This window comes from Siphateles boraxobius, unplaced genomic scaffold (assembly GCF_051911475.1).
Source record: "Siphateles boraxobius isolate OS27281-9 unplaced genomic scaffold, OSU_SipBor_1 25, whole genome shotgun sequence".
NCBI lineage: Eukaryota > Metazoa > Chordata > Actinopteri > Cypriniformes > Leuciscidae > Siphateles > Siphateles boraxobius.
In genome coordinates this window covers 3,064,334-3,088,970 of record NW_027508866.1, presented here as the reverse complement: position 1 = coordinate 3,088,970, position 24,637 = coordinate 3,064,334, and the positions used below count along the sequence as shown (strand labels likewise).

At 43.2% G+C, this 24,637-nt stretch overlaps 18 non-coding genes across 18 annotated transcripts; 11 read left to right on the top strand and 7 right to left on the bottom strand.

The window, feature by feature from the left end:
• The first annotated feature begins 3,058 nt into the window (after nucleotides 1–3,058).
• Nucleotides 3,059–3,130, top strand: trnap-ugg (transfer RNA proline (anticodon UGG)). The gene has a single exon. It is a non-coding gene; the product is annotated as a tRNA-Pro (tRNA).
• Nucleotides 3,131–3,407: 277 nt separating this feature from the next.
• Nucleotides 3,408–3,479, top strand: trnap-cgg (transfer RNA proline (anticodon CGG)). Its single transcript has one exon. It is a non-coding gene; the product is annotated as a tRNA-Pro (tRNA).
• A 1,462-nt stretch (nucleotides 3,480–4,941) lies between these two features.
• Nucleotides 4,942–5,014, bottom strand: trnar-ccg (transfer RNA arginine (anticodon CCG)). Its single transcript has one exon. It is a non-coding gene; the product is annotated as a tRNA-Arg (tRNA).
• Nucleotides 5,015–5,174: 160 nt separating this feature from the next.
• trnap-ugg (transfer RNA proline (anticodon UGG)) lies at nucleotides 5,175–5,246 on the top strand. Its single transcript has one exon. It is a non-coding gene; the product is annotated as a tRNA-Pro (tRNA).
• Nucleotides 5,247–5,563: 317 nt separating this feature from the next.
• Nucleotides 5,564–5,635, top strand: trnap-cgg (transfer RNA proline (anticodon CGG)). Its single transcript has one exon. It is a non-coding gene; the product is annotated as a tRNA-Pro (tRNA).
• A 6,548-nt stretch (nucleotides 5,636–12,183) lies between these two features.
• Nucleotides 12,184–12,256, bottom strand: trnar-ccg (transfer RNA arginine (anticodon CCG)). Its single transcript has one exon. It is a non-coding gene; the product is annotated as a tRNA-Arg (tRNA).
• Nucleotides 12,257–12,416: 160 nt separating this feature from the next.
• Nucleotides 12,417–12,488, top strand: trnap-ugg (transfer RNA proline (anticodon UGG)). The gene has a single exon. It is a non-coding gene; the product is annotated as a tRNA-Pro (tRNA).
• A 2,782-nt stretch (nucleotides 12,489–15,270) lies between these two features.
• On the bottom strand, nucleotides 15,271–15,343 carry trnar-ccg (transfer RNA arginine (anticodon CCG)). The gene has a single exon. It is a non-coding gene; the product is annotated as a tRNA-Arg (tRNA).
• A 160-nt stretch (nucleotides 15,344–15,503) lies between these two features.
• Nucleotides 15,504–15,575, top strand: trnap-ugg (transfer RNA proline (anticodon UGG)). The gene has a single exon. It is a non-coding gene; the product is annotated as a tRNA-Pro (tRNA).
• A 317-nt stretch (nucleotides 15,576–15,892) lies between these two features.
• Nucleotides 15,893–15,964, top strand: trnap-cgg (transfer RNA proline (anticodon CGG)). The gene has a single exon. It is a non-coding gene; the product is annotated as a tRNA-Pro (tRNA).
• A 1,459-nt stretch (nucleotides 15,965–17,423) lies between these two features.
• trnap-ugg (transfer RNA proline (anticodon UGG)) lies at nucleotides 17,424–17,496 on the bottom strand. Its single transcript has one exon. It is a non-coding gene; the product is annotated as a tRNA-Pro (tRNA).
• A 160-nt stretch (nucleotides 17,497–17,656) lies between these two features.
• Nucleotides 17,657–17,728, top strand: trnap-ugg (transfer RNA proline (anticodon UGG)). Its single transcript has one exon. It is a non-coding gene; the product is annotated as a tRNA-Pro (tRNA).
• A 1,545-nt stretch (nucleotides 17,729–19,273) lies between these two features.
• On the bottom strand, nucleotides 19,274–19,346 carry trnar-ccg (transfer RNA arginine (anticodon CCG)). The gene has a single exon. It is a non-coding gene; the product is annotated as a tRNA-Arg (tRNA).
• Nucleotides 19,347–19,506: 160 nt separating this feature from the next.
• Nucleotides 19,507–19,578, top strand: trnap-ugg (transfer RNA proline (anticodon UGG)). The gene has a single exon. It is a non-coding gene; the product is annotated as a tRNA-Pro (tRNA).
• A 1,512-nt stretch (nucleotides 19,579–21,090) lies between these two features.
• trnap-cgg (transfer RNA proline (anticodon CGG)) lies at nucleotides 21,091–21,163 on the bottom strand. The gene has a single exon. It is a non-coding gene; the product is annotated as a tRNA-Pro (tRNA).
• Nucleotides 21,164–21,323: 160 nt separating this feature from the next.
• On the top strand, nucleotides 21,324–21,395 carry trnap-ugg (transfer RNA proline (anticodon UGG)). Its single transcript has one exon. It is a non-coding gene; the product is annotated as a tRNA-Pro (tRNA).
• A 1,565-nt stretch (nucleotides 21,396–22,960) lies between these two features.
• Nucleotides 22,961–23,033, bottom strand: trnap-cgg (transfer RNA proline (anticodon CGG)). The gene has a single exon. It is a non-coding gene; the product is annotated as a tRNA-Pro (tRNA).
• A 160-nt stretch (nucleotides 23,034–23,193) lies between these two features.
• Nucleotides 23,194–23,265, top strand: trnap-ugg (transfer RNA proline (anticodon UGG)). The gene has a single exon. It is a non-coding gene; the product is annotated as a tRNA-Pro (tRNA).
• Nucleotides 23,266–24,637: the final 1,372 nt, after the last annotated feature.

Genomic DNA, 24,637 nt, shown 5'->3' with positions numbered 1-24,637 from the left:
TGCAATTGCATGTGATACCACAGGATTTTTTTTTTCTTTTTTTAAGCTGGGTGATAAAACAAATTGTGCTCTTCTTGGTGTATGAAAGGCATTGTTTTCCCTTAGAAGTTGACAGAGAAGAAAGCTCATTCTGACGGAGAAGAAAGCTCATTCAGAAGCTCAAGCCCGCTTGAATGAGTCAGTCAGAAACTAGACTTGCTGAAGTTCTCTCTGGAGCTGAGACTCAGTGAGTTGCCCAAAAATCACCCGAAGGGCAATCTGATTATAGAGGAGTTAGCCATGTTGTCCTCCCCACCTCTCAGCCCTTGCCAAAGCATTTACTTTTCTTTATCAACAACTTCATAGTCTGGCCATTTACTGCAACCCACATAGTACTTGACGTCACGTTCTGCAGCATCAGAGGCTGATGCTTTGGCAAAATTGAACTTTTTTCGCAGGTCTGTAGATGCTGTAGTGGGATTCAAAGCATTTTAAATCGCTCTTAACTGAATTACCGTGGCTCTTTTGCAGAAACGCTAAACACGGGTATACTTGTTGTTCTGTGGAGTTTCTTTGAATAACTTTTCATTGACTTTTTGCAGCATCGGCTTAGAGCAAGCGCAACAAGCACGCCCTAGTAACAGCCTCCCTAGGTGGGAGGCTGATGCCTTTTAGTTCAAAGTCAAGCCTACGGCATAGCCTATATGCGGCTGTTTACATTTAGAGCCGTCATTTCTGTTCCATGTGTTTTTCTCCAATTACACAGCCATTTTGGTTATATGGACAAAACAAACGTATCAATGATGTTTTTCGATGACTAGATTAATTTAAAGTTCATGACTCTTTCCCACCTGTTTTGTGTGTAGTCTGCCTCTCTGCTTTCGTACGCAAAGCCTTCGTCGTAGGTCCAGTGCAAAAGCAAGAAGTGGCCTTTTCCCCTTAGGCCACTGGGCCTCTTTCGCACAGTGCTTTGTGTAATTTCAGCCTGAAAGGGCACATGCACGGGCAGGCAAGAATGATTCACTGACAGTCTGACGCACACAAAACCCCACCACAGCTATCCGAAGTTTGTCCGTTCTATGCTAACTCAGATCTTGCGGTCATTATTGCTTTGAACAAACCATCCTTGAATTTGTCGAACATCCAACTTAAATATAGCCCATTAAAGACGACCCAGGTGGGACTTGAACCCACAATCTCCAGCTCCGGAGGCTGATGCCTTATCCATTAGGCCTTACTACTATAAGCTTACTACTGCTTGTGTTCATCTGTACTACAACATAGCCAAGATTCAGCCAGATGACAAGCGCTTATTTCCTTGCACAGAACGAACTCAGAATCGCTGCCTGCCAGGGAGTGTGGCTCCCTAACGACAAACGCTTTCTATTAAAATTCAGAACAAGCAGCCAGTCAGATGACAAGCGTTTATTTCCTGCACAGAATGTACTCTGAATCGCTGCCTGCCAGAGAGTACGGCTCCCTAACGACAAACGCTCTTATTAAAACTAGTCCCTGCTCATTCTGTTTGAGGCCAGCGTTCGGTGACTGTACAAGTGTACGCAAGTAGCCCCATCCAGCGTCAGGCAGGATCGTTGGTCTAGTGGTATGATTCTCGCTTCGGGTGCTAGAGATCCCGGCTTCAAATCCTGGACGAGCCCTCTCACCTTTAGTATGAGTTCAAGGGTTCTCTGACTCTGTATGCAATTGCATGTGATACCACAGGATTTTTTTTTCTTTTTTTAAGCTGGGTGATAAAACAAATTGTGCTCTTCTTGGTGTATGAAAGGCATTGTTTTCCCTTAGAAGTTGACAGAGAAGAAAGCTCATTCTGACGGAGAAGAAAGCTCATTCAGAAGCTCAAGCCCGCTTGAATGAGTCAGTCAGAAACTAGACTTGCTGAAGTTCTCTCTGGAGCTGAGACTCAGTGAGTTGCCCAAAAATCACCCGAAGGGCAATCTGATTATGGAGGAGTTAGCCATGTTGTCCTCCCCACCTCTCAGCCCCCGCCAAAGCATTTACTTTTCTTTATCAACAACTTCATAGTCTGGCCATTTACTGCAACCCACATAGTACTTGACGTCACGTTCTGCAGCATCAGAGGCTGATGCTTTGGCAAAATTGAACTTTTTTCGCAGGTCTGTAGATGCTGTAGTGGGATTCAAAGCATTTTAAATAGCTCTTAACTGAATTACCGTGGCTCTTTTGCAGAAACGCTAAGCACGGGTATACTTGTTGTTCTGTGGAGTTTCTTTGAACAACTTTTCATTGACTTTTTGCAGCATCGGCTTAGAGCAAGCGCAACAAGCACGCCCTAGTAACAGCCTCCCTAGGTGGAGGGCTGATGCCTTTTAGTTCAAAGTCAAGCCTACGGCATAGCCTATATGCGGCTGTTTACATTTAGAGCCCGCCATTTCTGTTCCATGTGTTTTTCTCCAATTACACAGCCATTTTGGTTATATGGACAAAACAATCGTATCAATGATGTTTTTCGATGACTAGATTAATTTAAAGTTCATGACTCTTTCCCACCTGTTTTGTGTGTAGTCTGCCTCTCTGCTTTCGTACACAAAGCCTTCGTCGTAGGTCCAGTGCAAAAGCAAGAAGTGGCCTTTTCCCCTTAGGCCACTGGGCCTCTTGCGCACAGTGCTTTGTGTAATTTCAGCCTGAAAGGGCACATGCACGGGCAGGCAAGAATGATTCACTGACAGTCTGACGCACACAAAACCCCACCACAGCTATCCAAAGTTTGTCCGTTCTATGCTAACTCAGATCTTGCGGTCATTATTGCTTTGAACAAACCATCCTTGAATTTGTCGAACATCCAACTTAAATATAGCCCATTAAAGCAACCCAGGTGGGACTTGAACTCACAATCTCCAGCTCCCGAGGCTGATGCCTTATCCATTAGGCCACTGGACCTTGTTTGGAGTTCTTTTTCCTTTGATCAGTAATTTGGCTTCAAAGGGTTTCTAACGCTCAAACAGCTACACTTTCGTATCTCGACGCCGGGTCGTGTTCCGTCTTTGAGATGGGCTTCACTGAATTTGTGGCGCCCTCCCGAAAGACTTAATGAAAAAGAGGCTCGTTGGTCTAGGGGTATGATTCTCGCTTTGGGTGCGAGAGGTCCCGGGCTCAAATCCCGGACGAGCCCGGGGATTTCAGACCAAGCAGCTAGAGCAACAAGGTTGGATCCTTCCTTTTGCAGCACTGAGCCAAACTCAAAACTGTCATGTTTTTGAAACCCTTACTACTGCTTGTGTTCATCTGTACTACAACATAGCCAAGATTCAGCCAGATGACAAGCGCTTATTTCCTTGCACAGAACGAACTCAGAATCGCTGCCTGCCAGGGAGTGTGGCTCCCTAACGACAAACGCTTTCTATTAAAACTAGTGCCTTTACGCAAGTAGCCGAATCTATTGTCAGTCAGGCTCGTTGGTCTAGGGGTATGATTCTCGCTTCGGGTGCGAGAGGTCCCGGGTTCAAATCCCGGACGAGCCCAGCAGTTTCAGAACAAGCAGCCAGTCAGATGACAAGCGTTTATTTCCTGCACAGAACGTACTCTGAATCGCTGCCTGCCAGAGAGTACGGCTCCCTAACGACAAACGCTCTTATTAAAACTAGTCCCTGCTCATTCTGTTTGAGGCCAGCGTTCGGTGACTGTACAAGTGTACGCAAGTAGCCCCATCCAGCGTCAGGCAGGATCGTTGGTCTAGTGGTATGATTCTCGCTTCGGGTGATAGAGATCCCGGCTTCAAATCCCGGACGAGCCCTCTCACCTTTAGTATGAGTTCAAGGGTTCTCTGACTCTGTATGCAATTGCATGTGATACCACAGGATTTTTTTTTTCTTTTTTTAAGCTGGGTGATAAAACGAATTGTGCTCTTCTTGGTGTATGAAAGGCATTGTTTTCCCTTAGAAGTTGACAGAGAAGAAAGCTCATTCTGACGGAGAAGAAAGCTCATTCAGAAGCTCAAGCCCGCTTGAATGAGTCAGTCAGAAACTAGACTTGCTGAAGTTCTCTCTGGAGGTGAGACTCAGTGAGTTGCCCAAAAATCACCCGAAGGGCAATCTGATTATGGAGGAGTTAGCCATGTTGTCCTCCCCACCTCTCAGCCCCCGCCAAAGCATTTACTTTTCTTTATCAACAACTTCATAGTCTGGCCATTTACTGCAACCCACATAGTACTTGACGTCACGTTCTGCAGCATCAGAGGCTGATGCTTTGGCAAAATTGAACTTTTTTCGCAGGTCTGTAGATGCTGTAGTGGGATTCAAAGCATTTTAAATCGCTCTTAACTGAATTACCGTGGCTCTTTTGCAGAAACGCTAAGCACGGGTATACTTGTTGTTCTGTGGAGTTTCTTTGAACAACTTTTCATTGACTTTTTGCAGCATCGGCTTAGAGCAAGCGCAACAAGCACGCCCTAGTAACAGCCTCCCTAGGTGGGAGGCTGATGCCTTTTAGTTCAAAGTCAAGCCTACGGCATAGCCTATATGCGGCTGTTTACATTTAGAGCCCGCCATTTCTGTTCCATGTGTTTTTCTCCAATTACACAGCCATTTTAGTTATATGGACAAAACAAACGTATCAATGATGTTTTTCGATGACTAGATTAATTTAAAGTTCATGACTCTTTCCCACCTGTTTTGTGTGTAGTCTGCCTCTCTGCTTTCGTACGCAAAGCCTTCGTCGTAGGTCCAGTGCAAAAGCAAGAAGTGGCCTTTTCCCCTTAGGCCACTGGGCCTCTAGCGCACAGTGCTTTGTGTAATTTCAGCCTGAAAGGGCACATGCACGGGCAGGCAAGAATGATTCACTGACAGTCTGACGCACACAAAACCCCACCACAGCTATCCGAAGTTTGTCCATTCTATGCTAACTCAGATCTTGCGGTCATTATTGCTTTGAACAAACCATCCTTGAATTTGTCGAACATCCAACTTAAATATAGCCCATTAAAGACGACCCAGGTGGGACTTGAACTCACAATCTCCAGCTCCGGAGGCTGATGCCTTATCCATTAGGCCACTGGGCCTTGTCTGGAGTTCTTTTACCTTTGATCAGTAATTTGGCTTCAAGGGGTTTCTAACGCTCAAACAGCTACACTTTCGTATCTCGACGCCAGGTCGTGTTCCGTCTTTGAGATGGGCTTCACTGAATTTGTGCCGCCCTCCCGAAAGACTTAATGTAAAAGAGGCTCGTTGGTCTAGGGGTATGATTCTCGCTTTGGGTGCGAGAGGTCCCGGGTTCAAATCCCGGACGAGCCCGGGGATTTCAGACCAAGCAGCTAGAACAACAAGGTTGGATCCTTCCTTTTGCAGCACTGAGCCAAACTCAAAACTGTCATGTTTTGAAACCCTTACTACTGCTTGTGTTCATCTGTACTACAACATAGCCAAGATTCAGCCAGATGACAAGCGCTTATTTCCTTGCACAGAACGAACTCAGAATCGCTGCCTGCCAGGGAGTGTGGCTCCCTAACGACAAACGCTTTCTATTAAAACTAGTGCCTTCCCATTCTGTAAGAGGCCAGCATTCAGTGACTCTACAATTGTACGCAAGTAGCCGAATCTATTGTCAGTCAGGCTCGTTGGTCTAGGGGTATGATTCTCGCTTCGGGTGCGAGAGGTCCCGGGTTCAAATCCCGGACGAGCCCAGCAGTTTCAGAACAAGCAGCCAGTCAGATGACAAGCGTTTATTTCTTGCACAGAACGTACTCTGAATCGCTGCCTGCCAGAGAGTACGGCTCCCTAACGACAAACGCTCTTATCAAAACTAGTGCCTGCTCATTCTGTTTGAGGCCAGCGTTCGGTGACTGTACAAGTGTACGCAAGTAGCCCCATCTTCTTTGAACAACTTTGCATTGACTTTTTGCAGCATCGGCTTAGAAAAAGCGCAACAAGCACGCCCTAGTAACAGCCTCCCTAGGTGGGAGGCTGATGCCTTTTAGTTCAAAGTCAAGCCTACGGCATAGCCTATATGCAGCTGTTTACATTTAGAGCCCGCCATTTCTGTTCCATGTATTTTTCTCCAATTACACAGCCATTTTGGTTATATGGACAAAACAAACGTATCAATGATGTTTAGCGATGACTAGATTAATTTAAAGTTCATGACTCTTTCCCACCTGTTTTGTGTGTAGTCTGCCTCTCTGCTTTCGTACGCAAAGCCTTCGTCGTAGGTCCAGTGCAAAAGCAAGAAGTGGCCTTTTCCCGGACGAGCCCTCTCACCTTTAGTATGAGTTCAAGGGTTCTCTGACTCTGTATGCAATTGCATGTGATACCACAGGATTTTTTTTTTTTTTTTAAGCTGGGTGATAAAACAAATTGTGCTCTTCTTGGTGTATGAAAGGCATTGTTTTCCCTTAGAAGTTGACAGAGAAGAAAGCTCATTCTGACGGAGAAGAAAGCTCATTCAGAAGCTCAAGCCCGCTTGAATGAGTCAGTCAGAAACTAGACTTGCTGAAGTTCTCTCTGGAGCTGAGACTCAGTGAGTTGCCCAAAAATCACCCGAAGGGCAATCTGATTATGGAGGAGTTAGCCATGTTGTCCTCCCCACCTCTCAGCCCCCGCCAAAGCATTTACTTTTCTTTATCAACAACTTCATAGTCTGGCCATTTACTGCAACCCACATACACTGGAAAAAAGGCCACTCCAAAAATAAGCAAAAAACAATTAATACAAGATATTTTTGCTTGTAATAAGCAAAAAAATCTGCCAATGGAACAAGTGAAAATTCTCTTGGTAAGATTTCTTGAAATAAGACATTATATTTAAGCCTTAAAAGATATGAGTGATCTTGAAATTAGCTGGGAAAACTCATTTTTAGCTATATTTTACTAGTATTGTGATGTTTTATGTCTCATAATAAGCTTGTCATGCTCAAAAATAGTATTTTCCCCTCAAAAGTAGCATTTTCTTTTGTCATCCTGTTTGTTTCAAGTGTATTTAACTAATTTTTAGTTCTATAATTGTTACACTGTTCTAGATTTAAGTCACCACCAACTTGAAATAAGATTGGAAATGGGCATTTTGAGACAAAATGCCTTGAAGTTAGTATTCCTGACTCATATTAGGCAGTGCTTTTTTGCCATAATAAGCCATAATTTACCATCCTGTCATCATCTCAAGTGTATTTACCTTATTGTAAGCTCAACAAAAGTAATACTGTTCTAGATTCAAGACATTTTACCTACTAGATTCAAGACATTAACTACTGTTTACTAGACCGAAAAAGTGAAAAATAGACTTGCATTTAACTATTTTTTTTTTGTTTTGTTTTTTAAACAGCAAAAAGTCCCAGAGGACTGCATAAAAGGGAAACAGCTTAATTTTTCTCAACATTTTGGCTCACAGTATTTATGGAACTGCATTATGAAAACATAGTAGAACATTTTATAGATTATAAATGTAAGATCCCTTTACCCTACTCCCACACCTAAACATACCCATTTTATAGACAATATTAAAAGGATAAAACATAATGAACATAATGTGTAGGGAAATGGCAGTTTTATTAACAATAAAGCATCTAAATATAGTTTGAGCCACTAATCCTACCCCTACACCTAACCATTTCTTAAAACTATGTAACTAATGTTACAATTATTAAGAAAAACAACAGACATAACGTTACACGTTTAATCGCAATAATTTATTTAGTGAGAAAATGTCAAAACCAGTACCAAAAGTCGTTCACAGGACGATGTGTCGCAGTCCTCTCTGGCAGTAGGCTATATAATATATTTGTATGAGGTAACGTTACAGAGCAGAATTTAATTTATTAATCCATGAAAACACTAATCCGGTTTCGGTTCGCTGTTCGCTCTCTGAAGGCGCGCGCGATTCTCCTTTTCAAATGTAGTACACCAATTAAACACGGCATGTCGCTATCTGTGACGAAACATGCGAGAGCTAATGAGCGTCTAATATCAGTGCCGTAAAACGTGTCGTAACGCTTCGGGCGCAATTTTTGAATTTGAATTCACCACGAGCGGGGATTTGGCGTTTACGGTCTCTGCTGAGAGAAATTATGAAGATCACTGGATGAAGGGCTGAATTTGGATCTGTTTCTTGCAAACAACACATGGATTCTAAAGATTTGGATTACACCAAGCTAATAAAATTAATGTCTTTTGTGAATTTATGTTGTGTTTTAGTGTATTATGGGTCTATAGGAGAAAAACGCCTTTTGTGTTTCACGATATATATGAGTTTTACATGACAAAAGTATGCAAATGTGTATGGTATTACTCGAAATATATAAAACTCATATAAAATTCATATATAAATCATTTAAATTTCTTATATTGAATTATATGCTAGTCAAATTAAAGTCATATAGAATTCATACACATTTTGTGTCATTTGTTTATGTGTTTCGTACAGATTTCATGTTTCGATGATCAACATCTGATTCACTTATATGCAGTTGGCAGATTCTTAAAGGGATACTCCACTTTAAAAAGAAAATTCTTTCATCATATACTCACCCTCATGTTGTTTTAATCCTTAATGAATTTCTTTCTTCTGCTGAACAGAAAGGAAGATATTTAGAAGAATATCAGTAACCAGACAGTTTCTGGTCTCATTGACTTTCATAGTAGGAAAAAAATATACTATGAAAGTGAATGAGACCAGAAACTGTCTGGTTACTGATATTCTTCTAAATATCTTCCTTTCTGTTCAGCAGAAGAAAGAAATTCATTAAGGATTAAAACAACATGAGGGTGAGTATATGATGAAAATTTTCATTTTAAAGTGGAGTATCCCTTTAAATTGTACAGTGCAGATGCCGGTTAGAGGATTACTGTCAGAATATCACTGATCTTTATGAAGACTGTTAATTTTTCTACAGGATTTGAAAGAGCAGTTGAAAAGCAATGATATTGTAAAATCGTGTATTAATTGTGAACTGTCTGGGCCTGTTGTTTGTGAACAAAATAATAACATATTATTGCAAATGAACAAAGCTGAGTCAAATATGTTTCTAGAACAGTGATTAAAATTGGCTGGAATATGTTTTTGTATATATGACATGAACTCTGGTGGTGATGCACTCTAAAAACATTTAATATGATTTACTCATTTTTTTGGTGAAACATTTTTAAACTTAGAATATTGAATAGATTTTTAAGCAGTGAAAGCAATTACTTACACTGTATTAACTGAGTAAATGTTAGTAAAACAAATTAAATAGATCTGAGTAACTGCATTTGGTACATTCACAAATAAACATGAGTAGAAATAATTACGGGGAAACATTTAAAAACAAATATTTATGAGTAATATAAACTGTGTTTATATGGCAGTAATATTAACTTTTTTATTTCCTCTAAACCTTTGTAAAAATATTCCATACAACCACCGGTATAACTACATGACATTGGCCTTTATTGTCGATTAGTAGCCTAACATTACAGCAAAACAGCATATATTTTATACTATTTTTAACACGTATGCAATATTGCCTACATCTAAACTCATGTAAGAAACATTTCGAAGTAAAAATTAAACATTTAGGCCTAAACATTAAAGTAATTCAAGTGTAATCAACCGGTCTGTTATCCAGTATCCAACGGATCAGCGCTGGTTCGCGTGCCGGAGATGGACTCGCCTCTGCGGGGGAACCTCTAACTTTACACCGCCGTCCTGCGTCACTCACAGCCGAAAGATGCTGCGACGCGACTGACTCCTCAACCTGCCAATAAACAAACAGTGCACAGTTCTGAGGACATTTTATCATCCAAATTAGTTATATTCATTATCTTTAAGAATATAGTCGTGTGTTTTATATGCAAGGCCTTACAATCACGCGAAAAGGCAGAGGCGAGTCGACACTCGTTTGAGGTGAGTAACATTGCGTCTCTGTATTAACATTGAGTCTCTGTATGTTCCTTCGCATTAAATAAAATTATTTAAAGCACATTAATGATTATACAGATAAAATAAAACATACACACCTGAATTCCACAGAGGAAATGCACCAATTATGCGAGGCTGAGGAGAGGAGAACTGTTCTGCACTGGAGAGAGTTCAAACAGCGCGGGCGCCGCTCACTCGACTCAACCGTCGAGTTGTCGTGACGTCAGAGGGTGGGGGAGGGGTGCGTTGTTGTAATCATAGATATCTATGGTTGTAATCATAGACAGTAAAATATGAGTAAACTTAATCAATTTCTTATGCTTGTTAAATATTAATAATATTGATTTTATTTAAGTAATATTTGTGGTTCTTGAAACAGATTAGTTTAATTATCCATTCTCAAATATTGTGATGGAAATTTCACAAATATATTAGCTCAGTGTATTTTAAATAAATAATTGGTTAGTCAAATACTAAATTATTTTAGTGAAAAACTTCAAACTTAAATATAACTGTAAATTTCAGACAAAATTTATTGTTGGAGTTTTAGTCAATTATTTCGGTAGGCTATGTTCAACTCAAACTATCAAGTAAATGATATTCAGAGATTTTAGTTAATAAAGTTAATTATTACTGTGATATTTACTAAGCCACTGAATTATTTTTTAGAGTGATACGCATAAGAATCACTTCAACATTTAGGAAAGTTTTATGTTTGTAGGTTAAGAATAGAACTGTTGTATACCATAGTAGTACTGTGATAAAGTTTAGAGAAATTGTCACAAATGAAAATTAAATCTGGTGATGCAGGATTTAAAATGAAAAATATAGATATGTGAAATATCCAACTGTATATTGTAGAACACATTCTAATAAAATATTTTTGTAATTAAAATGTGTGCTTGTGTGTGTAGTTTAAATGTTTAAAACATTATGTGGTTTTTGCAGCGTATATGTCCCTTACAATATTCTGTTGGAACATATAAGAATCACAGGAGTTTTTAGCAAATCTTTTCCATATGGGGAGTAACATTAAACCATTAATAAATGCGACTGAAAATTTAATTGATAAGACAATTTAATGCAATAGAGTCAAACCCACGATTTTAATATGCATAAGTTAAATAGGAATACATACAAATTTGTACGTCGGTAAAGTTGTTTATACGTAAATAAATTACATTTTTTTTGCTGTCAATATATGTCATTGTGAGTTGTTGTGAGTTGGGCATGTTGACCTGCAGTTTTCAATAAAGCAGATTTGTTGTCTCAATTCAAGTCAAGTCTGTTCCTTGAAACAAGACGATTCATCTTTTACAAATAACACAGCAGCTTATGACATGTCAAAAAAGCTTGTTTCATCTGAGATATGACTCAAAACAAGATATTTTTAAGACAGTTTCACTTAACAAGATATTCAAGATGCACTGTCTAAAAACAAGCTCCTCTAGCTCACTTAAATCTTGGTCTTTAGGTGATTTTGTCTTATATTAAGTGTGATGAGATATTTTGACTAGAAATTAGAAAAATATACTTGGCAAGATTTTGAGTTTTTGCAGTGTAGTACTTGACGTCACGTTCTGCAGCATCAGAGGCTGATGCTTTGGCAAAATTGAACTTTTTTTGCAGGTCTGTAGATGCTGTAGTGGGATTCAAAGCATTTTAAATCGCTGTTAACTGAATTACCGTGGCTCTTTTGCAGAAACGCTAAGCACGGGTATACTTGTTGTTCTGTGGAGTTTCTTTGAACAACTTTTCATTGACTTTTTGCAGCATCGGCTTAGAGCAAGCGCAACAAGCACGCCCTGGTAACAGCCTCCCTAGGTGGGAGGCTGATGCCTTTTAGTTCAAAGTCAAGCCTACGGCATAGCCTATATGCGGCTGTTTACATTTAGAGCCCGCCATTTCTGTTCCATGTGTTTTTCTCCAATTACACAGCCATTTTGGTTATATGGACAAAACAAACGTATCAATGATGTTTTTCGATGACTAGATTAATTTAAAGTTCATGACTCTTTCCCACCTGTTTTGTGTGCAGTCTGCCTCTCTGCTTTCGTACGCAAAGCCTTCGTCGTAGGTCCAGTGCAAAAGCAAGAAGTGGCCTTTTCCCCTTAGGCCACTGGGCCTCTTGCGCACAGTGCTTTGTGTAATTTCAGCCTGAAAGGGCACATGCACGGGCAGGCAAGAATGATTCACTGACAGTCTGACGCACACAAAAACCCACCACAGCTATGCGAAGTTTGTCCGTTCTATGCTAACTCAGATCTTGCGGTCATTATTGCTTTGAACAAACCATCCTTGAATTTGTCGAACATCCAACTTAAATATAGCCCATTAAAGACGACCCAGGTGGGACTTGAACTCACAATCTCCAGCTCCGGAGGCTGATGCCTTATCCATTAGGCCACTGGGCCTTGTCTGGAGTACTTTTTCCTTTAATCAGTAATTTGGCTTCAAGGGGTTTCTAACGCTCAAACAACTACACTTTCGTATCTCGACGCCAGGTCGTGTTCCGTCTTTGAGATGGGCTTCACTGAATTTGTGGCGCCCTCCCGAAAGACTTAATGTAAAAGAGGCTCGTTGGTCTAGGGGTATGAATCTCGCTTTGGGTGCGAGAGGTCCCGGGTTCAAATCCCGGACGAGCCCGGGGATTTCAGACCAAGCAGCGAGAGCAACAAGGTTGGATCCTTCCTTTTGCAGCACTGAGCCAAACTCAAAACTGTCATGTTTTTGAAACCCTTACTACTGCTTGTGTTCATCTGTACTACAACATAGCCAAGATTCAGCCAGATGACAAGCGCTTATTTCCTTGCACAGAACGAACTCAGAATCGCTGCCTGCCAGGGAGTGTGGCTCCCTAACGACAAACGCTTTCTATTAAAACTAGTGCCTTCCCATTCTGTAAGAGGCCAGCATTCAGTGACTCTACAAGTGTACGCAAGTAGCCTAATCTATTGTCAGTCAGGCTCGTTGGTCTAGGGGTATGATTCTCGCTTCGGGTGCTAGAGATCCCGGCTTCAAATCCCGGACGAGCCCTCTCACCTTTAGTATGAGTTCAAGGGTTCTCTGACTCTGTATGCAATTGCATGTGATACCACAGGATTTTTTTTTCTTTTTTTAAGCTGGGTGATAAAACAAATTGTGCTCTTCTTGGTGTATGAAAGGCATTGTTTTCCCTTAGAAGTTGACAGATAAGAAAGCTTATTCTGACGGAGAAGAAAGCTCATTCAGAAGCTCAAGCCCGCTTGAATGAGTCAGTCAGAAACTAGACTTGCTGAAGTTCTCTCTGGAGCTGAGACTCAGTGAGTTGCCCAAAAATCACCCGAAGGGCAATCTGATTATGGAGGAGTTAGCCATGTTGTCCTCCCCACCTCTCAGCCCCCGCCAAAGCATTTACTTTTCTTTATCAACAACTTCATAGTCTGGCCATTTACTGCAACCCACATAGTACTTGACGTCACGTTCTGCAGCATCAGAGGCTGATGCTTTGGCAAAATTGAACTTTTTTCGCAGGTCTGTAGATGCTGTAGTGGGATTCAAAGCATTTTAAATCGCTCTTAACTGAATTACCGTGGCTCTTTTGCAGAAACGCTAAGCACGGGTATACTTGTTGTTCTGTGGAGTTTCTTTGAACAACTTTTCATTGACTTTTTGCAGCATCGGCTTAGAGCAAGCGCAACAAGCACGCCCTAGTAACAGCCTCTCTAGGTGGGAGGCTGATGCCTTTTAGTTCAAAGTCAAGCCTACGGCATAGCCTATATGCGGCTGTTTACATTTAGAGCCCGCCATTTCTGTTCCATGTGTTTTTCTCCAATTACACAGCCATTTTGGTTATATGGACAAAACAAACGTATCAATGATGTTTTTCGATGACTAGATTAATTTAAAGTTCATGACTCTTTCCCACCTGTTTTGTGTGTAGTCTGCCTCTCTGCTTTCGTACGCAAAGCCTTCGTCGTAGGTCCAGTGCAAAAGCAAGAAGTGGCCTTTTCCCGGACAAGCGCTTATTTCCTTGCACAGAACGAACTCAGAATCGCTGCCTGCCAGGGAGTGTGGCTCCCTAACGACAAACGCTTTCTATTAAAACTAGTGCCTTCCCATTCTGTAAGAGGCCAGCATTCAGTGACTCTACAAGTGTACACAAGTAGCCGAATCTATTGTCAGTCAGGCTCGTTGGTCTAGGGGTATGATTCTCGCTTCGGGTGCTAGAGATCCCGGCTTCAAATCCCGGACGAGCCCTCTCACCTTTAGTATGAGTTCAAGGGTTCTCTGACTCTGTATGCAATTGCATGTGATACCACAGGATTTTTTTTTCTTTTTTTAAGCTGGGTGATAAAACAAATTGTGCTCTTCTTGGTGTATGAAAGGCATTGTTTTCCCTTAGAAGTTGACAGAGAAGAAAGCTCATTCTGACGGAGAAGAAAGCTCATTCAGAAGCTCAAGCCCGCTTGAATGAGTCAGTCAGAAACTAGACTTGCTGAAGTTCTCTCTGGAGCTGAGACTCAGTGAGTTGCCCAAAAATCACCCGAAGGGCAATCTGATTATGGAGGAGTTAGCCATGTTGTCCTCCCCACCTCTCAGCCCCCGCCAAAGCATTTACTTTTCTTTATCAACAACTTCATAGTCTGGCCATTTACTGCAACCCACATAGTACTTGACGTCACGTTCTGCAGCATCAGAGGCTGATGCTTTGGCAAAATTGAACTTTTTTCGCAGGTCTGTAGATGCTGTAGTGGGATTCAAAGCATTTTAAATCGCTCTTAACTGAATTACCGTAGCTCTTTTGCAGAAACGCTAAGCACGGGTATACTTGTTGTTCTGTGGAGTTTCTTTGAACAACTTTTCATAGACTTTTTGCAGTATCGGCTTAGAGCAAGCGCAACAAGCACGCCCTAGTAACAGCCTCCCTAGGTGGGAGGCTGATGCCTTTTAGTTCAAAGTCAAGCCTACGGCATAGCCTATATGCGGCTGTTTGCATTTAGAGCCCGCCATTTAAGTTCCATGTGTTTTTCTCCAATTACACAGCCATTTTGGTTATATGGACAAAACAAACGTATCAATGATGTTTTTCGATGACTAGATTAATTTAAAGTTCATGACTCTTTCCCACCTGTTTTGTGTGTAGTCTGCCTCTCTGCTTTCGTACGCAAAGCCTTCGTCGTAGGTCCAGTGCAAAAGCAAGAAGTGGCCTTTTCCCCTTAGGCCACTGGGCCTCTTGCGCACAGTGCTTTGTGTAATTTCAGCCTGAAAGGGCACATGCACGGGCAGGCAAGAATGATTCACTGACAGTCTGACGCACACAAAACCCCACCACAGCTATCCGAAGTTTGTCCAGTCTATGCTAACTCAGATCTTGCGGTCATTATTGCTTTGAACAAACCATCCTTGAATTTGTCGAACATCCAACTTAAATATAGCCCATTAAAGACGACCCAGGTGGGACTTGAACTCACAATCTCCAGCTCCGGAGGCTGATGCCTTATCCATTAGGCCACTGGGCCTTGTCTGGAGTTCTTTTTCCTTTGATCAGTAATTTGGCTTCAAGGGGTTTCTAACGCTCAAACAGCTACACTTTCGTATCTCGACGCCAGGTCGTGTTCCGTCTTTGAGATGGGCTTCACTGAATTTGTGACGCCCTCCCGAAAGACTTAATGTAAAAGAGGCTCGTTGGTCTAGGGGTATGATTCTCGCTGTGGGTGCGAGAGGACCCGGGTTCAAATCCCGGACGAGCCCGGGGATTTCAGACCAAGCAGCTAGAGCAACAAGGTTGGATCCTTCCTTTTGCAGCACTGAGCCAAACTCAAAACTGTCATGTTTTGAAACCCTTACTACTGCTTGTGTTCATCTGTACTACAACATAGCCAAGATTCAGCCAGATGACAAGCGCTTATTTCCTTGCACAGAACGAACTCAGAATCGCTGCCTGCCAGGGAGTGTGGCTCCCTAACGACAAACGCTTTCTATTAAAACTAGTGCCTTCCCATTCTGTAAGAGGCCAGCATTCAGTGACTCTACAAGTGTACGCAAGTAGCCGAATCTATTGTCAGTCAGGCTCGTTGGTCTAGGGGTATGATTCTCGCTTCGGGTGCTAGAGGTCCCGGGTTCAAATCCCGGACGAGCCCAGCAGTTTCAGAACAAGCAGCCAGTCAGATGATAAGCGTTTATTTCCTGCACAGAATGTACTCTGAATCGCTGCCTGCCAGAGAGTACGGCTCCCTAACGACAAACGCTCTTATTAAAACTAGTCCCTGCTCATTCTGTTTGAGGCCAGCGTTCGGTGACTGTACAAGTGTACGCAAGTAGCCCCATCCAGCGTCAGGCAGGCTCGTTGGTCTAGTGGTATGATTCTCGCTTCGGGTGCTAGAGATCCCGGCTTCAAATCCCGGGCGAGCCCTCTCACCTTTAGTATGAGTTCAAGGGTTCTCTGACTCTGTATGCAATTGCATGTGATACCACAGGATTTTTTTTCTTTTTTTAAGCTGGGTGATAAAACAAATTGTGCTCTTCTTGGTGTATGAAAGGCATTGTTTTCCCTTAGAAGTTGACAGAGAAGAAAGCTCATTCTGACGGAGAAGAAAGCTCATTCAGAAGCTCAAGCCCGCTTGAATGAGTCAGTCAGAAACTAGACTTGCTGAAGTTCTCTCTGGAGCTGAGACTCAGTGAGTTGCCCAAAAATCACCCGAAGGGCAATCTGATTATGGAGGAGTTAGCCATGTTGTCCTCCCCACCTCTCAGCCCCCACCAAAGCATTTACTTTTCTTTATCAACAACTTCATAGTCTGGCCATTTACTGCAACCCACATAGTACTTGACGTCACGTTCTGCTGCATCAGAGGCTGATGCTTTGGCAAAATTGAACTTTTTTCGCAGGTCTGTAGATGCTGTAGTGGGATTCAAAGCATTTTAAATAGCTCTTAACTGAATTACCGTGGCTCTTTTGCAGAAACGCTAAGCACGGGTATACTTGTTGTTCTGTGGAGTTTCTTTGAACAACTTTTCATTGACTTTTTGCAGCATCGGCTTAGAGCAAGCGCAACAAGCACGCCTTAGTAACAGCCTCCCTAGGTGGAGGGCTGATGCCTTTTAGTTCAAAGTCAAGCCTACGGCATAGCCTATATGCGGCTGTTTACATTTAGAGCCCGCCATTTCTGTTCCATGTGTTTTTCTCCAATTACACAGCCATTTTGGTTATATGGACAAAACAAACGTATCAATGATGTTTTTCGATGACTAGATTAATTTAAAGTTCATGACTCTTTCCCACCTGTTTTGTGTGTAGTCTGCCTCTCTGCTTTCGTACGCAAAGCCTCTGTCGTAGGTCCAGTGCAAAAGCAAGAAGTGGCCTTTTCCCCTTAGGCCACTGGGCCTCTTGCGCACAGTGCTTTGTGTAATTTCAGCCTGAAAGGGCACATGCACGGGCAGGCAAGAATGATTCACTGACAGTCTGACGCACACAAAACCCCACCACAGCTGTCCGAAGTTTGTCAGTTCTATGCTAACTCAGATCTTGCAGTCATTATTGCTTTGAACAAACCATCCTTGAATTTGTCGAACATCCAACTTAAATATAGCCCATTAAAGCAACCCAGGTGGGACTTGAACTCACAATCTCCAGCTCCCAAGGCTGATGCCTTATCCATTAGGCCACTGGGCCTTGTCTGGAGTTCTTTTTCCTTTGATGAGTAATTTGGCTTCAAAGGGTTTCTAACGCTCAAACAGCTACACTTTCGTATCTCGACGCCGGGTCGTGTTCTGTCTTTGAGATGGGCTTCACTGAATTTGTGGCGCCCTCCCGAAAGACTTAATGTAAAAGAGGCTCGTTGGTCTAGGGGTATGATTCTCGCTTTGGGTGCGAGAGGTCCCGGGTTCAAATCCCGGACGAGCCCGGGGATTTCAGACCAAGCAGCTAGAGCAACAAGGTTGGATCCTTCCTTTTGCAGCACTGAGCCAAACTCAAAACTGTCATGTTTTTGAAACCCTTACTACTGCTTGTGTTCATCTGTACTACAACACAGTCAGATGACAAGCGTTTATTTCCTGCACAGAATGTACTCTGAATCGCTGCCTGCCAGAGAGTACGGCTCCCTGACGACAAACGCTCTTATTAAAACTAGTCCCTGCTCATTCTGTTTGAGGCCAGCGTTCGGTGACTGTACAAGTGTACGCAAGTAGCCCCATCCAGCGTCAGGCAGGCTCGTTGGTCTAGTGGTATGATTCTCGCTTCGGGTGCTAGAGATCCCGGCTTCAAATCCCGGGCGAGCCCTCTCACCTTTAGTATGAGTTCAAGGGTTCTCTGACTCTGTATGCAATTGCATGTGATACCACAGGATTTTTTTTTTTCTTTTTTTAAGCTGGGTGATAAAACAAATTGTGCTCTTCTTGGTGTATGAAAGGCATTGTTTTCCCTTAGAAGTTGACAGAGAAGAAAGCTCATTCTGACGGAGAAGAAAGCTCATTCAGAAGCTCAAGCCCGCTTGAATGAGTCAGTCAGAAACTAGACTTGCTGAAGTTCTCTCTGGAGCTGAGACTCAGTGAGTTGCCCAAAAATCACCCGAAGGGCAATCTGATTATGGAGGAGTTAGCCATGTTGTCCTCCCCACCTCTCAGCCCCCGCCAAAGCATTTACTTTTCTTTATCAACAACTTCATAGTCTGGCCATTTACTGCAACCCACATAGTACTTGACGTCACGTTCTGCAGCATCAGAGGCTGATGCTTTGGCAAAATTGAACTTTTTTCGCAGGTCTGTAGATGCTTTAGTGGGATTCAAAGCATTTTAAATCGCTCTTAACTGAATTAACGTGGCTCTTTTGCAGAAACGCTAAGCACGCGTATACTTGTTGTTCTGTGGAGTTTCTTTGAACAACTTTTCATTGACTTTTTGCAGCATCGGCTTAGAGCAAGCGCATCAAGCACGCCCTAGTAACAGCCTCCCTAGGTGGGAGGCTGATGCCTTTTAGTTCAAAGTCAAGCCTACGGCATTGCCTATATGCGGCTGTTTACATTTACAGCCCGCCATTTCTGTTCCATGTGTTTTTCTCCAATTACACAGCCATTTTGGTTATATGGACAAAACAAACGTATCAATGATGTTTTTCGATGACTAGATTAATTTAAAGTTCATGACTCTTTCCCACCTGTTTTGTGTGTAGTCTGCCTCTCTGCTTTCGTACGCAAAGCCTTCGTCGTAGGTCCAGTGCAAAAGCAAGAAGTGGCCTTTTCCGCACAGTGCTTTGTGTAATTTCAGCCTGAAAGGGCACATGCACGGGCAGGCAAGAATGATTCACTGACAGTCTGACGCACACAAAACCCCACCACAGCTATCCGAAGTTTGTCCGTTCTATGCTAACTCAGATCTTGCGGTCATTATTGCTTTGAACAAACCATCCTTGAATTTGTCGAACATCCAACTTAAATATAGCCCATTAAAGACGACCCAGGTGGGACTTGAACTCACAATCTCCAGCTCCGGAGGCTGATGCCTTATCCATTAGGCCACTGGGCCTTGTCTGGAGTTATTTTTCCTTTGATCAGTAATTTGGCTTCAAGGGGTTTCTAACGCTCAAACAGCTACACTTTCGTATCTCGACGCCAGGTCGTGTTCCGTCTTTGAGATGGGCTTCACTGAATTTCTGGCGCCCTCCCGAAAGACTTAATGTAAAAGAGGCTCGTTGGTCTAGGGGTATGATTCTCGCTTTGGGTGCGAGAGGTCCCGGGTTCAAATCCCGGACGAGCCCGGGGATTTCAGACCAAGCAGCTAGAGTAACAAGGTTGGATCCTTCCTTTTGCAGCACTGAGCCAAACTCAAAACTGTCATGTTTTTGAAACCCTTACTACTGCTTGTGTTCATCTGTACTACAACATAGCCAAGATTCAGCCAGATGACAAGCGCTTATTTCCTTGCAAAGAACGAACTCAGAATCGCTGCCTGCCAGGGAGTGTGGCTCCCTAACGACAAACGCTTTCTATTAAAACTAGTGCCTTCCCATTCTGTAAGAGGCCAGCATTCAGTGACTCTACAAGTGTACGCAGAGATCCCGGCTTCAAATCCCGGACGAGCCCTCTCACCTTCAGTATGAGTTCAAGGGTTCTCTGACTCTGTATGCAATTGCATGTGATACCACAGGATTTTTTTTCTTTTTTTAAGCTGGGTGATAAAACAAATTGTGCTCTTCTTGGTGTATGAAAGGCATTGTTTTCCCTTAGAAGTTGACAGAGAAGAAAGCTCATTCTGACGGAGAAGAAAGCTCATTCAGAAGCTCAAGCCCGCTTGAATGAGTCAGTCAGAAACTAGACTTGCTGAAGTTCTCTCTGGAGCTGAGACTCAGTGAGTTGCCCAAAAATCACCCGAAGGGCAATCTGATTATGGAGGAGTTAGCCATGTTGTCCTCCCCACCTCTCACCCCCCGCCAAAGCATTTAATTTTCTTTATCAACAACTTCATAGTCTGGCCATTTACTGCAACCCACATAGTACTTGACGTCACGTTCTGCAGCATCAGAGGCTGATGCTTTGGCAAAATTGAACTTTTTTCGCAGGTCTGTAGATGCTGTAGTGGGATTCAAAGCATTTTAAATAGCTCTTAACTGAATTACCGTGGCTCTTTTGCAGAAACACTAAGCACGGGTATACTTGTTGTTCTGTGGAGTTTCTTTGAACAACTTTTCATTGACTTTTTGCAGCATCGGCTTAGAGCAAGCGCAACAAGCACGCCCTAGTAACAGCCTCCCTAGGTGGAGGGCTGATGCCTTTTAGTTCAAAGTCAAGCCTACGGCATAGCCTATATGCGGCTGTTTACATTTAGAGCCCGCCATTTCTGTTCCATGTGTTTTTCTCCAATTACACAGCCATTTTGGTTATATGGACAAAACAAACGTATCAATGATGTTTTTCGATGACTAGATTAATTTAAAGTTCATGACTCTTTCCCACCTGTTTTGTGTGTAGTCTGCCTCTCTGCTTTCGTACGCAAAGCCTTCGTCGTAGGTCCAGTGCAAAAGCAAGAAGTGGCCTTTTCCCCTTAGGCCACTGGGCCTCTTGCGCACAGTGCTTTGTGTAATTTCAGCCTGAAAGGGCACATGCACGGGCAGGCAAGAATGATTCACTGACAGTCTGACGCACACAAAACCCCACCACAGCTATCCGAAGTTTGTCCGTTCTATGCTAACTCAGATCTTGCGGTCATTATTGCTTTGAACAAACCATCCTTGAATTTGTCAAACATCCAACTTAAATATAGCCCATTAAAGCAACCCAGGTGGGACTTGAACTCACAATCTCCAGCTCCCGAGGCTGATGCCTTATCCATTAGGCCACTGGGCCTTGTCTGGAGTTCTTTTTCCTTTGATCAGTAATTTGGCTTCAAAGGGTTTCTAATGCTCAAACAGCTACACTTTCGTATCTCGACGCCGGGTCGTGTTCCGTCTTTGAGATGGGCTTCACTGAATTTGTGGCGCCCTCCCGAAAGACTTAATGTAAAAGAGGCTCGTTGGTCTAGGGGTATGATTCTCGCTTTGGGTGCGAGAGGTCCCGGGTTCAAATCCCGGACGAGCCCGGGGATTTCAGACCAAGCAGCTAGAGCAACAAGGTTGGGTCCTTCCTTTTGCAGCACTGAGCCAAACTCAAAACTGTCATGTTTTTGAAACCCTTACTACTGCTTGTGTTCATCTGTACTACAACACAGTCAGATGACAAGCGTTTATTTCCTGCACAGAATGTACTCTGAATCGCTGCCTGCCAGAGAGTACGGCTCCCTAACGACAAACGCTCTTATTAAAACTAGTCCCTGCTCATTCTGTTTGAGGCCAGCGTTCGGTGACTGTACAAGTGTACGCAAGTAGCCCCATCCAGCGTCAGGCAGGCTCGTTGGTCTAGTGGTATGATTCTCGCTTCGGGTGCTAGAGATCCCGGCTTCAAATCCCGGGCGAGCCCTCTCACCTTTAGTATGAGTTCAAGGGTTCTCTGACTCTGTATGCAATTGCATGTGATACCACAGGATTTTTTTTTCTTTTTTTAAGCTGGGTGATAAAACAAATTGTGCTCTTCTTGGTGTATGAAAGGCATTGTTTTCCCTTAGAAGTTGACAGAGAAGAAAGCTCATTCTGACGGAGAAGAAAGCTCATTCAGAAGCTCAAGCCCGCTTGAATGAGTCAGTCAGAAACTAGACTTGCTGAAGTTCTCTCTGGAGCTGAGACTCAGTGAGTTGCCCAAAAATCACCCGAAGGGCAATCTGATTATGGAGGAGTTAGCCATGTTGTCCTCCCCACCTCTCAGCCCCCGCCAAAGCATTTACTTTTCTTTATCAACAACTTCATAGTCTGGCCATTTACTGCAACCCACATAGTACTTGACGTCACGTTCTGCAGCATCAGAGGCTGATGCTTTGGCAAAATTGAACTTTTTTCGCAGGTCTGTAGATGCTGTAGTGGGATTCAAAGCATTTTAAATCGCTCTTAACTGAATTACCGTGGCTCTTTTGCAGAAACGCTAAGCACGGGTATACTTGTTGTTCTGTGGAGTTTCTTTGAACAACTTTTCATTGACTTTTTGCAGCATCGGCTTAGTGCAAGCGCAACAAGCACGCCCTAGTAACAGCCTCCCTAGGTGGGAGGCTGATGCCTTTTAGTTCAAAGTCAAGCCTACGGCATAGCCTATATGCGGCTGTTTACATTTAGAGCCCGCCATTTCTGTTCCATGTGTTTTTCTCCAATTACACAGCCATTTTGGTTATATGGACAAAACAAACGTATCAATGATGTTTTTCGATGACTAGATTAATTTAAAGTTCATGACTCTTTCCCACCTGTTTTGTGTGTAGTCTGCCTCTCTGCTTTCGTACGCAAAGCCTTCGTCGTAGGTCCAGTGCAAAAGCAAGAAGTGGCCTTTTCCCCTTAGGCCACTGGGCCTCTTGCGCACAGTGCTTTGTGTAATTTCAGCCTGAAAGGGCACATGCACGGGCAGGCAAGAATGATTCACTGACAGTCTGACGCACACAAAACCCCACCACAGCTATCCGAAGTTTGTCCGTTCTATGCTAACTCAGATCTTGCGGTCATTATTGCTTTGAACAAACCATCCTTGAATTTGTCGAACATCCAACTTAAATATAGCCCATTAAAGCAACCCAGGTGGGACTTGAACTCACAATCTCCAGCTCCCGAGGCTGATGCCTTATCCATTAGGCCACTGGGCCTTGTCTGGAGTTCTTTTTCCTTTGATCAGTAATTTGGCTTCAAAGGGTTTCTAACGCTCAAACAGCTACACTTTCGTATCTCGACGCCGGGTCGTGTTCCGTCTTTGAGATGGGCTTCACTGAATTTGTGGCGCCCTCCCGAAAGACTTGATGTAAAAGAGGCTCGTTGGTCTAGGGGTATGATTCTCGCTTTGGGTGCGAGAGGTCCCGGGTTCAAATCCCGGACGAGCCCGGGGATTTCAGACCAAGCAGCTAGAGCAACAAGGTTGGATCCTTCCTTTTGCAGCACTGAGCCAAACTCAAAACTGTCATGTTTTTGAAACCCTTACTACTGCTTGTGTTCATCTGTACTACAACACAGTCAGATGACAAGCGTTTATTTCCTGCACAGAATGTACTCTGAATCGCTGCCTGCCAGAGAGTACGGCTCCCTAACGACAAACGCTCTTATTAAAACTAGTCCCTGCTCATTCTGTTTGAGGCCAGCGTTCGGTGACTGTACAAGTGTACGCAAGTAGCCCCATCCAGCGTCAGGCAGGCTCGTGTGTCTAGTGGTATGATTCTCGCTTCGGGGTGCTAGAGATCCCGGCTTCAAATCCCGGACGAGCCCTCTCACCTTTAGTATGAGTTCAAGGGTTCTCTGACTCTGTATGCAATTGCATGTGATACCACAGGATTTTTTTTTTCTTTTTTTAAGCTGGGTGATAAAACAAATTGTGCTCTTCTTGGTGTATGAAAGGCATTGTTTTCCCTTAGAAGTTGACAGAGAAGAAAGCTCATTCTGACGGAGAAGAAAGCTCATTCAGAAGCTCAAGCCCGCTTGAATGAGTCAGTCAGAAACTAGACTTGCTGAAGTTCTCTCTGGAGCTGAGACTCAGTGAGTTGCCCAAAAATCACCCGAAGGGCAATCTGATTATGGAGGAGTTAGCCATGTTGTCCTCCCCACCTCTCAGCCCCCGCCAAAGCATTTACTTTTCTTTATCAACAACTTCATAGTCTGGCCATTTACTGCAACCCACATAGTACTTGACGTCACGTTCTGCAGCATCAGAGGCTGATGCTTTGGCAAAATTGAACTTTTTTCGCAGGTCTGTAGATGCTGTAGTGGGATTCAAAGCATTTTAAATCGCTCTTAACTGAATTACCGTGGCTCTTTTGCAGAAACGCTAAGCACGGGTATACTTGTTGTTCTGTGGAGTTTCTTTGAACAACTTGTCATTGACTTTTTGAATCATCGGCTTAGAGCAAGCGCAACAAGCACGCCCTAGTAACAGCCTCCCTAGGTGGGAGGCTGATGCCTTTTAGTTCAAAGTCAAGCCTACGGCATAGCCTATATGCGGCTGTTTACATTTAGAGCCCGCCATTTCTGTTCCATGTGTTTTTCTCCAATTACACAGCCATTTTGGTTATATGGACAAAACAAACGTATCAATGATGTTTTTCGATGACTAGATTAATTTAAAGTTCATGACTCTTTCCCACCTGTTTTGTGTGTAGTCTGCCTCTCTGCTTTCGTACGCAAAGCCGTCGTCGTAGGTCCAGTGCAAAAGCAAGAAGTGGCCTTTTCCCCTTAGGCCACTGGGCCTCTTGCGCACAGTGCTTTG